Genomic DNA, 17,071 nt, shown 5'->3' with positions numbered 1-17,071 from the left:
CACTCAACCATGGAGTTCAAGTTTGTAGCTTTAGTAGCAACTGACAAAGAGGCCAAGTGACTTAGAGATCTCGTGATGGAGATGCCTTTAATCGTGGTTGATGTATCGAAAATCTCGACACATTGTGATAATCAAGCCACTTTGATTAGAGCCTAAAATAAAATATACAATGGGAAGTCTAGACACATAAGTCTAAGACGTGATTAAATGAGAGAATTGATTGATAAGAGAGTCATATCAATTTTGTATGTCAAATCGTGTGAGAACTTACCAGATCCATTTACCAAACCTCTAGGGAGAGATTTTGTTAGTTCTACAAATAGAGGGATGGACTAAAACTCCGTGACAAATAGATTCCCCAATGATGGCAACCTAACTAAAAAATTGTATACATCAAGTGTAGAGTTCAAAAGGTAAGAACATGTGTTGATAAGGGAATGGTTGACAACATTAACAAATTAAAGTCCCATATGGAAGAGGTTAATGCTGGTTGCTACTAGACATGAGGGTTAAGCCAAAGAATTTTAATGAAATTCAGTTGAATAGCAACAAACATCTCTAACTGTAGCAAATATGTTGTAAGAATTTTACCTATATGAACCTAGAGGTGGAGCCGCCTCTGAAGAGAGTAGGAGTTTTCTCTCTGGATGGTTCATGAATGGATGAGAAAAAGGCCATAATAGTGTTGAGCGTGCAAAGTGGGAAACACATGAGTAATCAGGTAGAGATGTGTAAGATACTACCAGTTTTATCACTAGGAATGCTCGGTTTAATCTTTTAAAAATAATTAGCATTTCGATAAAGCTTTGCAGTATTTTCACTAAGATAAAGTTCAAACTGAAAGATACTTTATTTTATGCACTAATATCGTTTAGTTTAGAGATGGATGATGTAGTTAACCAAGTGGGGGATTGTTAGGATTGGTTAAATACATAGTGAAATTAGTTATGCACAAAGAGGTGCAAAATCTTAACTACTTGTTGACGGTGAGAACTCGTCAACTAAGTTGAGTTGGAAAAATTATCAAGTCAAGATCACTAATGGAAAAGCTGTAGAAACTTGAACAATAACTCAAGAACAATGATAGAACAATAATGGAGAATTCAGTCTTTCATTCACACTCAAGCCTTTGCTACAGTAAAATTTCCAACCCCCTCTCAGGTGGTGTTAGAGTTCATTTTATAGTAGGCTTTAATGGCCTTAGGTACATGGTGGTCCAGGAGACCAAGTGGTACATAAGTACTATGTCAGGGGAGTGGATTCAGAGGTTGTGGTCGTACATCCAGTATAGGAGCAGGTGTCAGGAGGATGTCTCCACTACTTGTCTATACCTATGTCTGATGAGTGGTGGCAGGCATAGTGGCGCAGGTGGTAGTGGTGTCGACTCTGACCCTTGGCCATAGACGTACGGGCCATAACTCTTATCCCAGCAATCCCACTGATACCGGTGTCCATACTCAGTACTAGGTCGTACAAGTATGTCCCATTCGACTCGTACTGGAGCCTCTAAGCATAGGGGTCTCAAGGTGTAAGGAATGGGACCCTTGGTGCATGGCTTTACTCACGTGGCCACTAGGTGACGTAGCTCTCATTCCTTCGCGAGGCCCCCTTGGAAGGCTTATTGATGGCGCGACTCTCTTGGCTGTTCACGAGGCCGAGTGTGCTGCAGATGTGACCCCCATGAGGCCATGGGCGAGGCCACCACGGGGCCTAGATGGCGAGGCCACTTTGGAGCCATGGGCAAGGCCATCACGGGGCCTAGATGGCGAGGCCACTCCGTGGGCATGGGCGAGGCCACCACTGTAATGCCCCGAATTCTCCGATGTATTTAACGGCGTGAACAGTAGGCCGGGAGGGCCATACTTGCTTAATTATGTTATTAATTGATAAAATGCATGTATCTGTTGATTATATTATGATATGATGTGAAATGCATGCATGTGAGTCCATATTTATTATTACAGGGGTGTGATGGTAATTTGGCCCGTTGAGGGTAAATTGATTATTTGTTCGCATGTTGGTGATATATCTTAAGACCACATTATAATGTGGGTTTGTTCGAGCTATTTGGCATGAGACGATCAAGGAATGTTAAATATCGGTTTGGTCATAACGGGTTTAAGCTCGGGGCTCGGGGTGAGTCTCGGGGTGTTTTAATGACTAGAATGTTACCGGGTATTAAAGGGTAACGAGAGGTGAAATATTGGAGTTTGAGAATATTGAGATTAGCGGGAAAAGGGAAGCGTTAATTATGATTAACGGTGTAGGTGGAAAATGTCAAAATTGCCCTTGAGTTGGCTTTAGAGACTTTTAAAGACCTAGGGGTATTATGGTCATTTGTGATTTGGATATATATGATGTATAGATGGCTGTGAAACAGAACCCAAAACAGAGTTCTCATCTTCTTCTTCCCGTACCTTCACCTTCCACCATCTTCCTTGTGAGTTTTGAGATCTTGTTGAGGATTTGAGCTTTGGAGCTAGGTCTTGACACTTTGGGAGAGTGTTCCACAGTGGAAGAGCACCATAACCTAAACTTGAGGTAATATTTTAGCCATTAGTTTCCATGTATGCTCTGTTTTCGTTCATAGTTTTCGGCTTTAGAATTTGGTGTGAAAAGTTGGAATTAAGGGGAGTTCTTGAGGTGTTTTACTTGGGTTATGTTGGGGAAGAGTTATGGGTGATGTTTGGAGGTTTAAATGGGTGTTTGAGAGAGGTTTGGGTGGTGTTTAAATTGGGTTTGAAGGGTTGGTTCCATGAGAAAACGCAAGGGAAGAAAAACAGGGGTTTTGGCTGAAATGGAGCTTGTGCCGCGGCATGGCAGGGGTGAGCCGCGGCCCTTGGGAGCTGCTGGGTTTAGGCGCCTCTGTCTGAGGGGCGGGCCGCGGCATGGCCAAGGAGGGCCGCGACCCTTAAGGCATTTTTGGCCAAAGTGAGCTTGTTAGCATGGGGATTCAAGCCTAAGGCCTCGGGATTGAACCTACTACCCGGTTGAGTAGTGTTTGAGGTCCCGGAGGTTAGGTTTTGGTTTGGGAATCTTTTATTATTCATTTTATTGATGGAATCCCATAATTTGGTTATGACCATAACCGCTAAAGGACCAAAAAGTCGATCGTTCTCAGGGTCACTCTTTTATTTGTTCTTGCTCGAACCAGAGGTAAGAAAACTGCACCCCAAGTGTGACATGCATGGATATTTGTGAGGCATGTTGGTTATGTAATATGGACATGGATTGAACATGGAATGCTTAGCATATGTTGTTCACGTGAGCATAGCACTGACTAATTAGTCAGGTTTGGCAAAGGGGCTAGTATCAACTGTGAAGCTGTGACTGATTAGTCAGGTTCGGCAGTGGTACTGGGCATTGGTCACGTTGCACTGACTTGTCAGTCATAATTGGCAAAGGTGTTAGTGTCAGCTGTGAAGCTATGACTTATTAGTCAAGTTCGGCGGTGATACTGGACACTGGTCACTTAGCGCTGACTTATTAGTCAAGGATGGACTTAGCGTGGTTCACGCAAGCCAACGGAGGTTAGATCTAATCGACCATTAGCATTGAATGGCTCAAAGAGCATTAATGCATGACCGACCCTGAGGGTCGATGAACAAACAGAGCTTGGAGGCTGGTGGCTTACTTAGCAGCCACCCTCCCGCTAGAAAAGAGAGCCTGGAGGCTAGTGGCTTACCTAGCAGCCACTCTCCCGCTAAAATCATGTGATGTTCACTTGTTTGTTGAAAGTTTTATGTTCAGTATGATTATAATGATAATCATTTGATAATGTTATGAAAAGTGTTATGTTTTCTTGATGGGCTTTGGCTCATGGGTGCTGTGTGGTGCAGGTAAAGGGAAAGAAAAGCTCACCTAGCCTTGAGTGTTGAGCTGATGTGGTGGTGTGTACATATGCGGTCGCTTGACCACCACGGTCAAGGTGTTCTCAGAGGAACTAGGGGGTTTACCCTATTTTTGCCGCTTAGGTCGGCGGGATTGTAAATTTCGAACACTAGTGACCATTTTGTACTGAGAACCACTTGTAAATGTTTTGTTTCGCTCTGCAGAGCAGTTTGTAATAAAATCTCCATTTCCTTTTTATTGGTTTTTTGTACCTTAACCTGCTAATTACACTTAGAGCACGTTTTTGACCAAAGGACTCAGGTAACGAGTCAAATTTCCGGTCCACCGTTCACTGTAACTGTTCTGGGGTAGCCAGGGCGTTACAACCACGGGGCCTAGATGGCGAGGCCACTCCATGGGCATGGGCGAGGCCACCACGGGGCCTGGATGGCGAGGCCACTCCGTGGGCATGGGCGAGGCCATTCAGGCCTAGATGACGCGTGCCCATATTTGCGAGGACACCAAGTGTGCGGGCGTGGCCGAGCGAGGCCACCTGGTGTGCGCGGGCGTGGCCGAGCGAGGCCACCTGGTGTGCGCGAGCGTGGCCGAGCGAGGCCACCTGGTGTGCGGGCGTGGCCGAGCGAGGCCAATGGTGTCCGTGCCTGACTGGCCGAGCGAGGCCGTTGGCGTCTCGCGTCCGGGTGGCCGAGCGTGACCGAGCGAGGCCATGGCTTCTATGTCGTGTAAATGGGGGCTTCATGGCATCGATATCATATTTTACCTTGGTGAGATTTTGAGCATCAACACTATTTTACTAAAGTCAACATGAGCAGATTTACTTTTGCTGTAGGCATTTTAAAATTATATTTTTGGGTCCAAAGTGTTTCTTTGGAGTATATAAGAGTACCTAAACATTTTGGTGGCATTCAGAGGTATTTTGGGCTAATGTACGTGGTCAAAAGTCAGTGCAACAAGCGTTGCATCGCCTGCATTAGGGCGATGCATCATCTGCCAGGTGACACATCATGTGGGTCATTCGTTCGGACCCGTATAGCTACGTGTTTTGGCTTCAAAACTTATTTTAAAATGCTCTAATCTCACTGGTTAACACTAATAATGGTTCATACACTATTTAAGGGGTTCATTTGAGATTTTGGTGAACTGATCACTCCCCATTCTCCTTCATATCTCTCTAACTCACAAAGATTACTAGTTTTCTCAAAAATATTCATCAAGAAAGCTTGATTTGTTTGAAGACCAAGGCTTGTTAATCCCAAGACTCATTCCACCTTTGTAGTAGCTTCAAGCAATCTCTTATGAGAGGCTAGGAATAGAGTTTTTTGGACAACAATTCTATTGTGTCAAGCCTTCATGTTCATCTCCATTGATTTACTACATTAAATCATAACTTTATGATTTTATGCAACTAAGGTTTCTCTCAAGAAAGGTCCTATCTTTCCCTTGTCTCAAGTTGTGTTATTCTTCCATTGTTTATGAGATTATCTAGAGTTTAATTCTTTTGAATTATCATATTAACTTTGTGATAATAAGCTATACTCCCAACATCCACATCCTCAATGCTCTCTCGGATTGCCTCTATGATCTCTAAACCAACATAGCATCGGCAACGGACATTTGGGAGGTGCTTGAAAATAAATAAAAAGCCAAAGAATAAGGTACTGAGAAATTCCTTATTACTCACTACATGTAATTTAAATTTTTTGATGAAAAACCTCTACTTCCTCGAGTGCATATATTACAAATTATTCTGAATAAGTTGTCTACTCTAAAGATAACCTTGTTGGAGTCCTTTATAGTGGGTGTTATAATAGCCAAGTTGCCTCTATCTTAGAGGGGCTATAGGAAGAAGATTCTCCATAAGAATGAGGAGATATCTTTGGAGGAAATCCTAAAACACCTAAGGATTGAAAATGAGTCTCGATCTAGAGACAAGTGTATGGAAGAGTCCAATGGAGGGACATCCAAGGTGAATGCCATAAGGAAATCCTTTCAATCAAAGGGGAAAGCTCACAAGATTCCCCAATTGAATAAGGACAACCACCTAGCCCCAAGGAAGAAAGAAGGGCAATTCAAGGGTGTCAAAGGCCCTTGTTTTGTTTGTAGCAAGAGTGATCCCTCTTCTAGGGAATGCAAATTCTAAATGTCTAACAACTTTGGATCCAACGTCAACACAACCAAAGATGAGTTGGTTGCAACCTTGAGTGAGGTGAATGCCATTCAAGGCAAAGTGTAAGGATTGTGGTATGACACTTGTGCCACCATTCATATAACTTATGATAGAGGAATCTTCATGAGTTTTGAAGAGACCAAAGATGGCCATGAAATCCAAATGGGGAATGAGCATAGATCTAAGATGATGGGAAAGGGCAGCATGGATCTCTTCTTCACATTCAGAAAGAAAGTTCTTCTTACAAATGTGTTATATGTTTTGGATATGAGTAGAAATCTTGTAAGCTGAAATTTGTTGAGAAAATCGGGAACCAAAGCGTTGCTTGAGTATAGTAAGATAATTTTCTCCAATGGAAATTACTTTGTGGGAAATGGGTATATTTGTAATGGCACGATTCAATTTTGTACTCAATACTCTAGCTTTGACAATAATATTGTACATCTTCATGTTATATTCTTGGCTTAAATTCTACTACTTTGTGGCATAATAGACTCGCGCATATAGTTTATAATACAATTAAAAACATTGCTAAATATGGTTTAATTGTATGTTATGATTTTGAGCATGACAAATGTGAAACATGTGTTAAATCTAAAATAATTAAGAAACTTTATCCTAGTGTTAAAAGAGAAACTAATTTGTTAGCTTTGATACATAGTAACTTATGTGAATTAAATGGAATGATAACTAGGGGTGGACATAGATACTTTATTATCTTTATTGATTATTGTTCTAGGTCCACATTTGTTTACTTGATTAAGAATATGGATGAAGCCTTTAGCATGTTTAAAATCTATAAAGTCAAGGTTGAAAATCAACTGGCAAAGAAAATCAAAGTAATAAGAAGTGATATGGGTGGTGAATACTTTTCAAATGAATTTAACTTGTTTTATGAAATGTATGGTATAATACATGAATGTACAACCCCTTATATACCCCAAGAAAATGGTATAGCAAAAAGAAATAATAGATTATTTGTAGAAATGATAAACGTTATGTTTTTGCATGCAAATTTGAGTATTGCATTATGGGGAGAAGCCTTGCTATCCGCTTGTCATATTCTAAACCAGATTCCTCTGAAGAAGAATCAAATTTCACCATATAAGATTGTTAGGATTAAGATCCTAAAAGCATGAAAAGACATTTTATTAGTTTAAATAAAAGTACGATTTTATTATATTTGAATGTCATAATTATTTTTTGAATTAATTATATAATAATATCAAGAAAATTCCTTATTCATTCATGATAATATGATGTTGTATTAGTATGAGAGAATTAAGACCATATATAATGAATAAAATAGTTAGTAACACATTAAAGTAAGGAATCTTTAATGAATGGTTACTAGTGCGGTTTACTAAGCATACGAGATGCAAGTGATCTAGATTCAAATTATTGATGTGGATAAACATCTTAGTAGATGCGTTGTATATAATAGAGATTATATATGACAGGACCGATGAAAATTAATTATCTTTATAAACTTGAAGATTGACATAAAGATTTAATTCTTATCATAATAGATGATTATTTGTAGATCAGTCTAAATCCTGAGTACTCATGAACTCATGTTTGTGTTTATTGGATCTTTTAATTCGCTTGTTAAGGTTTCTTAGTATAATGAGGCTAATGAATTTTGTTTTGGAGATTCATTATCATGAATGGATAGGAGCATGGATTACAATGATGGAAGTCATACTTTCCTAACAGATCGAATATTGGTTCCCTTAAGGGTTAATTCTGGAACTGAGTAGTTATTGAGCTCAAATATATAATTTGATTATAGATTAATTATTCGCTAGTGAATTAATGGTTGTGAGCCTTGAAAAATGGAAAGAGAAGCCATGCAAGAGACGGGCGTCCAAAAGGTACTTCAAGAAGACAGGAGAAACCTCCACTGGGGGGGCGACCTCAAGGCCCCCCCGGGAGCCCAAGCATCAATGTCACCCTGAACAAGACCACATAATGCCTGTGAAGCTTCCTAGAGGCTAGGAGGGTTATTCAAAGGATCTCAAAAACCTTGGAGTACGGGCTTAGGACCATCATTGATTTTGAGAGTAAATTAGCCCAATAGGTCCATATAGTCTGAAGGCATAGTCTCTCCTCAGATTCAAGCTATGAGCACCTTACACTTAAGCTCTCAAGGGCTCATCAAGATATAGATAAAGTAGAGGTACAAAAAGGTCTGAGTAGTATGGAGTACGAACTAGACATGGCCGATAGGCCTGAAGCCCGACACCACTACTGCCTGTGCCATGATCCTCTAAAGTGCCCCATAGTACTACTGTTTCTTGGTCTCCATGAGACCATTCTTGTACTAAGAGCCACTAGAGCTCCCCTATAAATAGGGCCTTCTTTGATCTTTGAAAGGGGTTGGAAAATTATTGTAATACGAGATTACTCTAAGAGAAATATACACGTTTTCTTCCGTTGTTCTTCTGCAATTTTTTTGTAAGTTTTTACCAATTCTTCTAAGCTCATAAGTTTCTTGTTAAATCTTCGAGTTTTCCGACCTTAATCCATTGGTGAGTTCTTATCGTCAATAGTTTGGCACCATCTATGGGAAGAACAAGTATCAAGCCATTGTTCTTTCATCAATTCCAACAAGGAAAAATGACAAGGTGTTCAAGACGCCTACGTGAATAATAAGATATTGAGATCCACCTGGACGGAGACCAACTGTGAGCTTCTATGAAAGACCCTCCTCTGCTGGAGAATGAAGGTATACATGAGGAGCATCCAACCCCTGGAGAAGAAAAGGAGGTGTCATCCCTTGTTGTCCAACCTAATGGAGGCCATCTAGAACCATTAGTCCCCCATGTAGGTGGCATGGGTATGCACCTTCCACAGAGGAGGATGCACGAGGGGTGCATTTCCCCCACAACGAACCCCTGGTGCTGACTGTCTAGTTGGCCAATATGAGGGTACATTGAGTCCCATGGACAATGGAAGCTCCGTAGACATCTTGTATCTCCTCGCCTTGGAGAAGATGGGCTTGGGCATTAGGAACTTGAAACCCTGCCATACCTCCTTATATGGATTCACTAGGGACTCAAGACCCTTAGGAATAATTGAATTGGCCCTCACCGTGGGAGAGCAACCCAGACAAACCATTGTCATGGAAAAATTAATCGTAGTAGATTGCGCTTCAACTTTCAATGCGGTATTAGGGAGACCATCCCTAAGAGAATTGAAAGCGATAACCTCAATATATCACTTAGTTGTTAAATTCCCGACTCTTGGGGGAATAGCAAGCATGAAAGGGGAACAAAAAGAAGCGAATGAGTGTTATAACACCTCCCTCCACACAGCTGTAAAGCCACAAGAACCCATGGCGATGGTGATACATGGAGGCACAAACCCACAGGAGATAGACCCCCGTGTCACAGAGGAGCCTAGGGCCAAATCTGGAGAGGAATTGGAAGAGATTGTTGTGATGGAGGAACCGTTGAGAAAGTTGAAGGTGGGAAAAAACCTTCAAGGCAACATAAAAGAGAAATTAGTAAAGTTTTTGAAGGATAACCTTGATGTATTCTCTTGGAATCACGAAGACATGGTAGGGATAGACCCTTCCATCATGTGCCATCACCTAAAGATCGAACCCAAAGCAAGACCTGTGAGGCAGAAGAGGCGAGCACTTGACCTAGAGAGATATGCAACCTTGAAGGCGGAAGTCAACAAATTGAAAACAAATGGATTCATCCACGAAGTGTTCTACCTACTATGGGTGTCGAACCCTGTACTAGTCCCGAATCCAAATGGAAAATGGAGGACTTATGTGGACTTCACTAACCTCAATAAGGGTTGCCCCAATGATAGATTCCCGCTTCTGAGAATAGATTAATTGGTGGACGCAATAGCTGGACATGAGTTACTCAGCTTCATGGACGCTTATTTTGGATACAACCAGATACCCATGAACCTAGCTTACGAGGAGCATACTTCATTCATGACAGATAAATGACTCTATTGCTATAGAGTGATGCCCTTTGGGATGAAGAATGCAGGCGCCACCTACCAGAGGTTGGTGAACAAGATGTTCGCTAATCATATAGGAAGGAATATGGAGGTATATGTAGATGATATGTTGGTGAAGACCAAAAAGGTCGGACAACTCAACTAGGACCTTAGTGAGATGTTCGGCACGCTTTGAAGATACATGATGAAGTTCAACCCACTCAAGTGCACTTTCGGAGTCTCGTCAGGAAATTTTTTGGGTTTCATGGTTAACTCTAGAGGCATTAAGGCCAACCCTGAAAAAATTAAAGCCTTATTAGATATGAATCCTCCCAATAACAAGAACAAGGTGCAATGTCTAATGGGAAGGGTAGCAATGCTCAAAAGGTTCATTTCGAGGTCCACAGACAAGTGCCTCTCCTTCTTCAACATCCTAAAAGGAAGGAAAAAGTTCGCTTGGGATGAAGACTGCGAGGAGGCCTTTGCTAAGTTGAAGGAGCACCTCAGAAAGCCACCCCTGTTGGCAAACCCAAAAAAGGCGAGAGGATATACATGTACTTAGCAGTGTCTGAGCATGCCATAAGCGCTGCTTTGATCAAAGGAGAGAAGAAGCACCAACAACCCATGTACTACATCAGTAAATTCTTAGTAGACATAAAAAACTGATACACAAAGTTGGTGTATGCCTTCGAGGTGGCCTCAAGAAAGTTAAGGCCCTACTTCCACGCCCATGCGATTGAGGTACTCACTAACAACCTCTTGAGGCAGGTCTTGCATGGACCTGAAACCTCGTGGAGATTTTTGAAATGGTCAATTGAGTTTAGTCAATTCGACATCACCTATACCCCAAGCGCCTCCATAAATGGGCAGGTGCTTGCAGACTTCATAGTTGAGTTCTCCTATAGACCAAATGACAAAGGAGAATAGAAGAAAGTGAATCAGTTTGTAAGGAAGAAGAAAGAAAGCTCGAGGAGTGGAGTCTCCATGTAGATGGAGCGTCCAACAAAGGGGGAGCTGGGGCAGGCATTGTGATGACTAGGCCCGGGGGGCACAAGATGTATTGTGCGATAAGGTTTGGATTTGAGGCTTCGAATAATGAGGCAGAGTACGAAGCACTTCTAACTGGTTTGCGGTTGGCCAAGGAGCTATAAGTAATGCGTTTGCACATTTTTAACAACTCACAATTGTTAGTGTTTCAGGTGAGAGGTGAGTATCATGCGAGGGGCCCCAAGATGGTTGCATACCTGGCGAGGGTAAAAGGCTAGTTAGATCGTTTGGAGGGGTATACCATAGAGCAAATCCCAAGAGTGAAGAATACCAATGTCGCATGGAGATACGCTCGAGTCTGTACCTGTGGAATACTTATCCAAGTTGAGTATCGTCGAATCTGATGTTCACATGGTCAACACCCCCAGAGAGTCGTGGGCCTACCCAATTATGAAATACCTGAAGGATGGAACCCTATCGACAGATAAGAAAGAAGCTCAAAGGCTGGCATACAAAGTCGTCCAGTACACCCTAGTGGATGGAGTCTTGTACAAGAGGGGTTTTTCTGTCCCGCTCCTATGATGTGTCGGTGAGGAGGAAGCAATGAAAGTTCTGTATGAGATACAAGAAGGCGAGTGCAACAACCATACGAGTGGGCAATCCATGGCCAAGAAAGCCATGAGATAAGGGTACTACTACCCCTCTATGGAGAAGGATGCTAGCGACTTCGCAATGAGGTGTGACAAATGCCAAAGACACGCAAACCACTCTCAATAGCCCACAAATGAAGCCTGGCCAACCCTTGGCCTTTTGCTATTTGGGAAATAGACCTGATTGGCGCTCTCCGCGTGGGTAGAGGAGGAGCAAAGTACGCAATTGTAGCGGTAGATTACTTCACCAAGTGGGTTAAAGCAGAACCTCTGGTCAAAATAATGGCCAAGCAGATCACCACCTTCGTTAACAAGTCCATCATCTGCAGATATGGAGTTCCCTACAAAATCATTTCTGACAACGACACTCAGTTTAAGGAGGGAACATTCGAGGAGTACTGTAAGGAGAAAGGAATAAGGAGAAACTTCTCAGCTGTGGTACATCCGCAAGCCAATGGGAAAGTGGAGGCCATTATCAAGGTTCTCAAGAAGAACCTAAAAATGAAGTTAGAAAAACTGAAGGTAACTTGGGTTGGTGAGCTACCCAATGTGCTTTGGGCCTATAAAACCATGCTGCGCTCGACTACCAGGGAGACCCCTTTCACCTTATCATATGGATGCAAGGTTGTCCTCCCGGTTGAGATGAAAATTAGTTCTTTCAGGGTACAAGCATACGAGGACCAAGTCAACCATACGACAATGGATGCAAATTTAGACCTATTAAAAGAAAGAAGAGAAAGGGCACAACTAAGATTGGCAACATACCAACAATGAGCCGCGAGGTACTACAAATCTAGGGTGTAAGAAAGAGCATTCAGAGTAGGAGACTTAGTGCTGAGAAAAGTACTCCCCAACACACGAGACCCAGGGGCAGGTGTGCTAGGAGCGAACTGGGAAGGACCTTACTAAGTCGCCCAGCTGATACCGCCAAACACTTACAAACTAGCACGCTTGGATGATACCGTAGTACCCCGAGTATGGAACGCGGAACATCTCAAGAAATACTACCAGTTTGACTTTCGCATCCAATGCAAAAATATCCTTACTTAGTTTGTTTGTGTTATGCTAATTTTATTAGATAAAAATCAAAGAGGTTGCCTAGATAACCTCACAGCAGATGCAATGTTGTTATACATACCTTTGTAATCTACTTGCTATAAATGAAAGTGTTTCCTATCTCGCATGTTATATTTCTTCTTTATGCAAGCATTTATATAACAGATAAAGTTTCTGTTGGGAGTGAAATTATCAAAGTGCTCAATGGAATGGATCTCACCAAGCACTTGGGGGGCAGAATAGGAGGCATACATAAATAAAAAATAAAAAAGAAGAAGAAGAGAAAACTCGACAAGCTGTCTCTTGGATTCAAAAGGATTGGCTACCCTTATGAATATCAAGAGAATTAAGAAGCTTCACAAAGATAACCTCCCACCAAAGGTTGACATCCCCACAGGGGGTGAGGCTTCAAGGAAGGTATCCCCCAATAAGTCTAGAATGACCACCAAGCCGTCTAGACAAAAAGGGTCCTAAAAGAGATCCTTGCAAAAATAGTACTGTAACGTCCCAAATTTCCTAATAAGGCTTAGGGCCTTGGTTAGGGGGCCTGGATGGAAAATTATGGAATTATGTGACTATATGATATTTATGTGTATTATTATGTTATTATGCGAATAATATTATAATATAACTTGATATGCATGTTTGGGTGTATTAAATATGCACGTGGGCCCATTTCTGTTTAATAGGGAAATTTTCATAATTTGGCTAGTTATGAGTATATTTGGCATATACGTGGTATGTGTGTGGTACTAAATTATTATATGGTTATGTTTGGATTACTCAGCACAAGACGATCCTTGGGAGCAAGCTAGTGGGTAAGTCACAACAGTACCCATACTTGACTCAGAGTGAGTCAATGGGTATTTTGGGTATTTAGCACATTATCGGGATATTGGGTAATGGAAATCAATATTTGATGATAAATAGGGAGTTAGTGAGATCAGGGGGAAATTCTGGGAATTTTGACTATTTTACCCGGGGGCGTTTTTGGGACCCCGAGCATTAGGATTTGCTTGAGGTTACTTAAGCTCGAAGTAACTTGTCAGAGTTATAAAATAACATTTAGAACGTTCTCTCTCTCTCTCCGTTCCCTTTTTGACACTCCTTCACATTTTCGAAGGAAACTCGAGTTTTAGAACTCGGATTCAAGCAACGATCGAGGCATACCGATTGTAGGGAAGATTAGAAGCTTATTAGCCAGAGAATTTTGTTGGGAAAAGACTCAATCGAAGGTAATCCGAGTTTTAAGTCTTAAGTTTTAAAGTTTTTAAGCTTTGATTGGATTTTATGTTTTGATGAGTTTTTGGATGGTTTGAGACTTGGGTTTTAATGGTTTTGGATAATTAGGATGTTTGGGAACTTTGATTTTGGGATTTGAATATGTTTGGATAGGTTTTTGGAGGATTTTAAATGAGAAAAATCGTAGGAAATGGTTGGTTTCGTGGTCAAGTTGCGACCTTGTTCTAGCAAGTCGCGATCTGGATGAACCAGGAGCCAGGAGGGTTTTGCCTGAGGGGCGCACCGCGACCAAAGAGGGGCCAAGTCGCGGCTCACACCCTAAAGCCCAGCCAGAGGCTCTCTGTCTTGGGGGCAAGTCGCGACACCAGGGCAAAGTCGCGACCGGCTTGTGCATTTTTGGCCAGAGTTGGTTTTTAGCCGTTGGAACTTAACTCTAAGGGCCTGGGATTGATCCTACTACCCAGTTGAGTAGGATTCGACATCCTATAGCGACATCCTATACCCAGTTGAGTTACCGTGGATTTTGATTCAAGTTGGGACTTAGTTGGAAACTCATAGCAACAGTTATGGATTTCATAAGTTTAACCTATAATTTAAGAATATTAATTATAACATAAGGTTTGATTAATTTGCTGGTCCTAGATATATTATTTATTATCACCTAAGGTTTAGATAAAGCCAATAAGAGCATGGCACTTGTCATAAGCATGATTATTAAGGGATTAAGTATTTTTAATGAATATTTTTAATAAAAGAAAGATCTAGAAGCTCTAGAACCTTTCAACAGCTGTTAGGATCGTATTATGATTCAGTCAAAGCTGTTTATCCAATTCAAATTATGCTGAAAATGTGCAAATTTTAATATATCTACGTATGCAGATATATCGCAGCATAGGGGCCGATATATTGCCTACGGAAGATACGAAAAACACGTCGACTTTGCACGAACGTACGAATCGGGGCTCGGGATTAGGGTAGAGCCGATATATCGCCTACAGGTGGGCGATATATCGCCCCTAGTGATATATTTTTGAAGCTTGATTTTTTTGAATTTTAAAAATACCCTTAACCACTTAGACCTGCCTTTGAACGATTTTGACCGAGTTTTGGGTGTCAGTTGAACGAAAATTCAAATCTTTTTAATTTTATAATCATTGATTTATTCAAATTAAAAGTGGTTAGTTTCACTCCTTGAACTCTATAAATAGGACCTAGTACTTAGCAATTTTCTTCATTCTTCAAGCATTTGATCATAGCCTCCAAGGTGCTAGTGTTACTATAGAGAGATACACTTGGGTTTTGGGTTAAAGCTTTAATCATTATAAGCTTTTATAAACACTTAGGAAGTGAGAAATAGAGTGTTTTTGGTATTGAGGTTTAGACTAATTCATAAGGTTATTCAAGGTATTCCTATTCCTTAAGTCTAGTTCTTTATAATTCTTTAGTTTTCTTTAGTTTCATTTATTTAGATCCTAACTCTTATTATTGATTCTTGATTAGGTATTTAAGTTCTTGAAACTTAAGGCCCTTCTTGGTAAGTTTCTTCTTGATGGTTTAGTTCTTATATTCATCTTTATTCTTAAAGATTCTCACCCTTTTCTACTGTTGGTTTATAGTAGTTTCTAAATCTCATTCTTGTTCCCAAATATCCTGGCTTTTGGTAAGGAAAATAGGATAAAATTTATATGCTTATATGTTATGATATGTTTATGTTATGATATATATGAATATGTCTTGTAGTCCTTGGGGCTTATAGTTGCTTAGCTAGCAAACCTCAATGCTTTTATGTCGCTTGAGGCTTACAGTTGCTTAGCTAGCAAACCCCAATGCTTTTATGTTGCTTGGGGCTTATAGTTGCTTAGATAGCAAACCCCAAGATTACCATTTTTTTATGGGTTAAAGTTATGGTAGTATATGTTTATGATTTATGTTATATGATTGTTAGTATATTTTTCCTTGCTGGGCATTAGGCTCACTCCTTTATTTCTAGTGTGATGCAGGAAAATAGATATGGAGGCGGAAGGATTCTTGGTAGCTTGGCTTGTGTGTTGAGGATGAATGGAATGAATGGACTGCGTGTCGATCGAGGACGAAGTTATTTATTTTTAGTCTTTTAAATTCTGTTTTCTTAATGTAATTTCACAATTAGTATTTAAAATTATGTTTTATGTTTTGTAAACAATGGGATCCCATACCCTATCACATTTTATTTTACACTTTATGTTATTGATACAATATTATTTTAGAGTTTCAATAAAGTTATGATTATTTCTTATGTATGTTTTCACTAAGAGTAGTAGTTATGTCTAGTAGTTTTAATGGTCCAAGGTCTTAGAAATAGTTGGGTCATTACAGTTTGTATCAGAGCAAACGGTTCATTTGTATGAAGTTTTCCTCAATACACATGCTCAAGCTCCGATTCTAACTACCAAGGTAAGTGTTTATGTTATAGTTAATATGTTTATATGTTTATCTAACATTTTAGCCTTATGCTTTCAGTTAAGAATGGATGGAGCCTTAACCTATGAGGATATCCGAGCCATTAAGGCCTTGAAACGAATTAGAGAGCCAAGAAATACAGTAGGAGTGCTAGAAAGAATCACTCGGAGATTACTCTTATTCCACAGAGAGATAGCTCACCTCCAAACAACTAAACAAATCATGATGAGAGCAATGGAGCAATATGTTTTAGTGATTAGACATTTTAAAGATTATCCTACTGTAATTGCAGCTTTAGAAGAAATATGGGAGGCTATAGATGATAAAGATAAATTATCGGTAGCTATGAGATATTATTTTCTCATACTTAAGTTCACCTCTAAGATGGAATTCCAATTCACAAATGAGCAAAAACATAGAATTTTTACGAATCTTCCTTAGAGGAGATTTTGAGGCTCAAGATAATGATGATTATGAGGAGATAGATGATGATATGTTAGATGAAGGGTCGGATGTAGATGATCCTGATTTTTAGATTAGATTAGTTTCTTTATTTATTTTATTTATTATCTTTGCATTTATGATTGTATATAGTGAAAACCTTTTTCCAAATAAATATAATTGTTATTTTGTTGACATGTATGAGTTTGATTTTTTTTACAATCATAATAAATAATAAATTTAATAAATAATGACCAAGTTCGGTGAGGGTGGA

Source organism: Humulus lupulus, chromosome 9 (assembly GCF_963169125.1).
Source record: "Humulus lupulus chromosome 9, drHumLupu1.1, whole genome shotgun sequence".
Lineage (NCBI taxonomy): Eukaryota > Viridiplantae > Streptophyta > Magnoliopsida > Rosales > Cannabaceae > Humulus > Humulus lupulus.
This window is presented reverse-complemented; position numbering follows the sequence as displayed.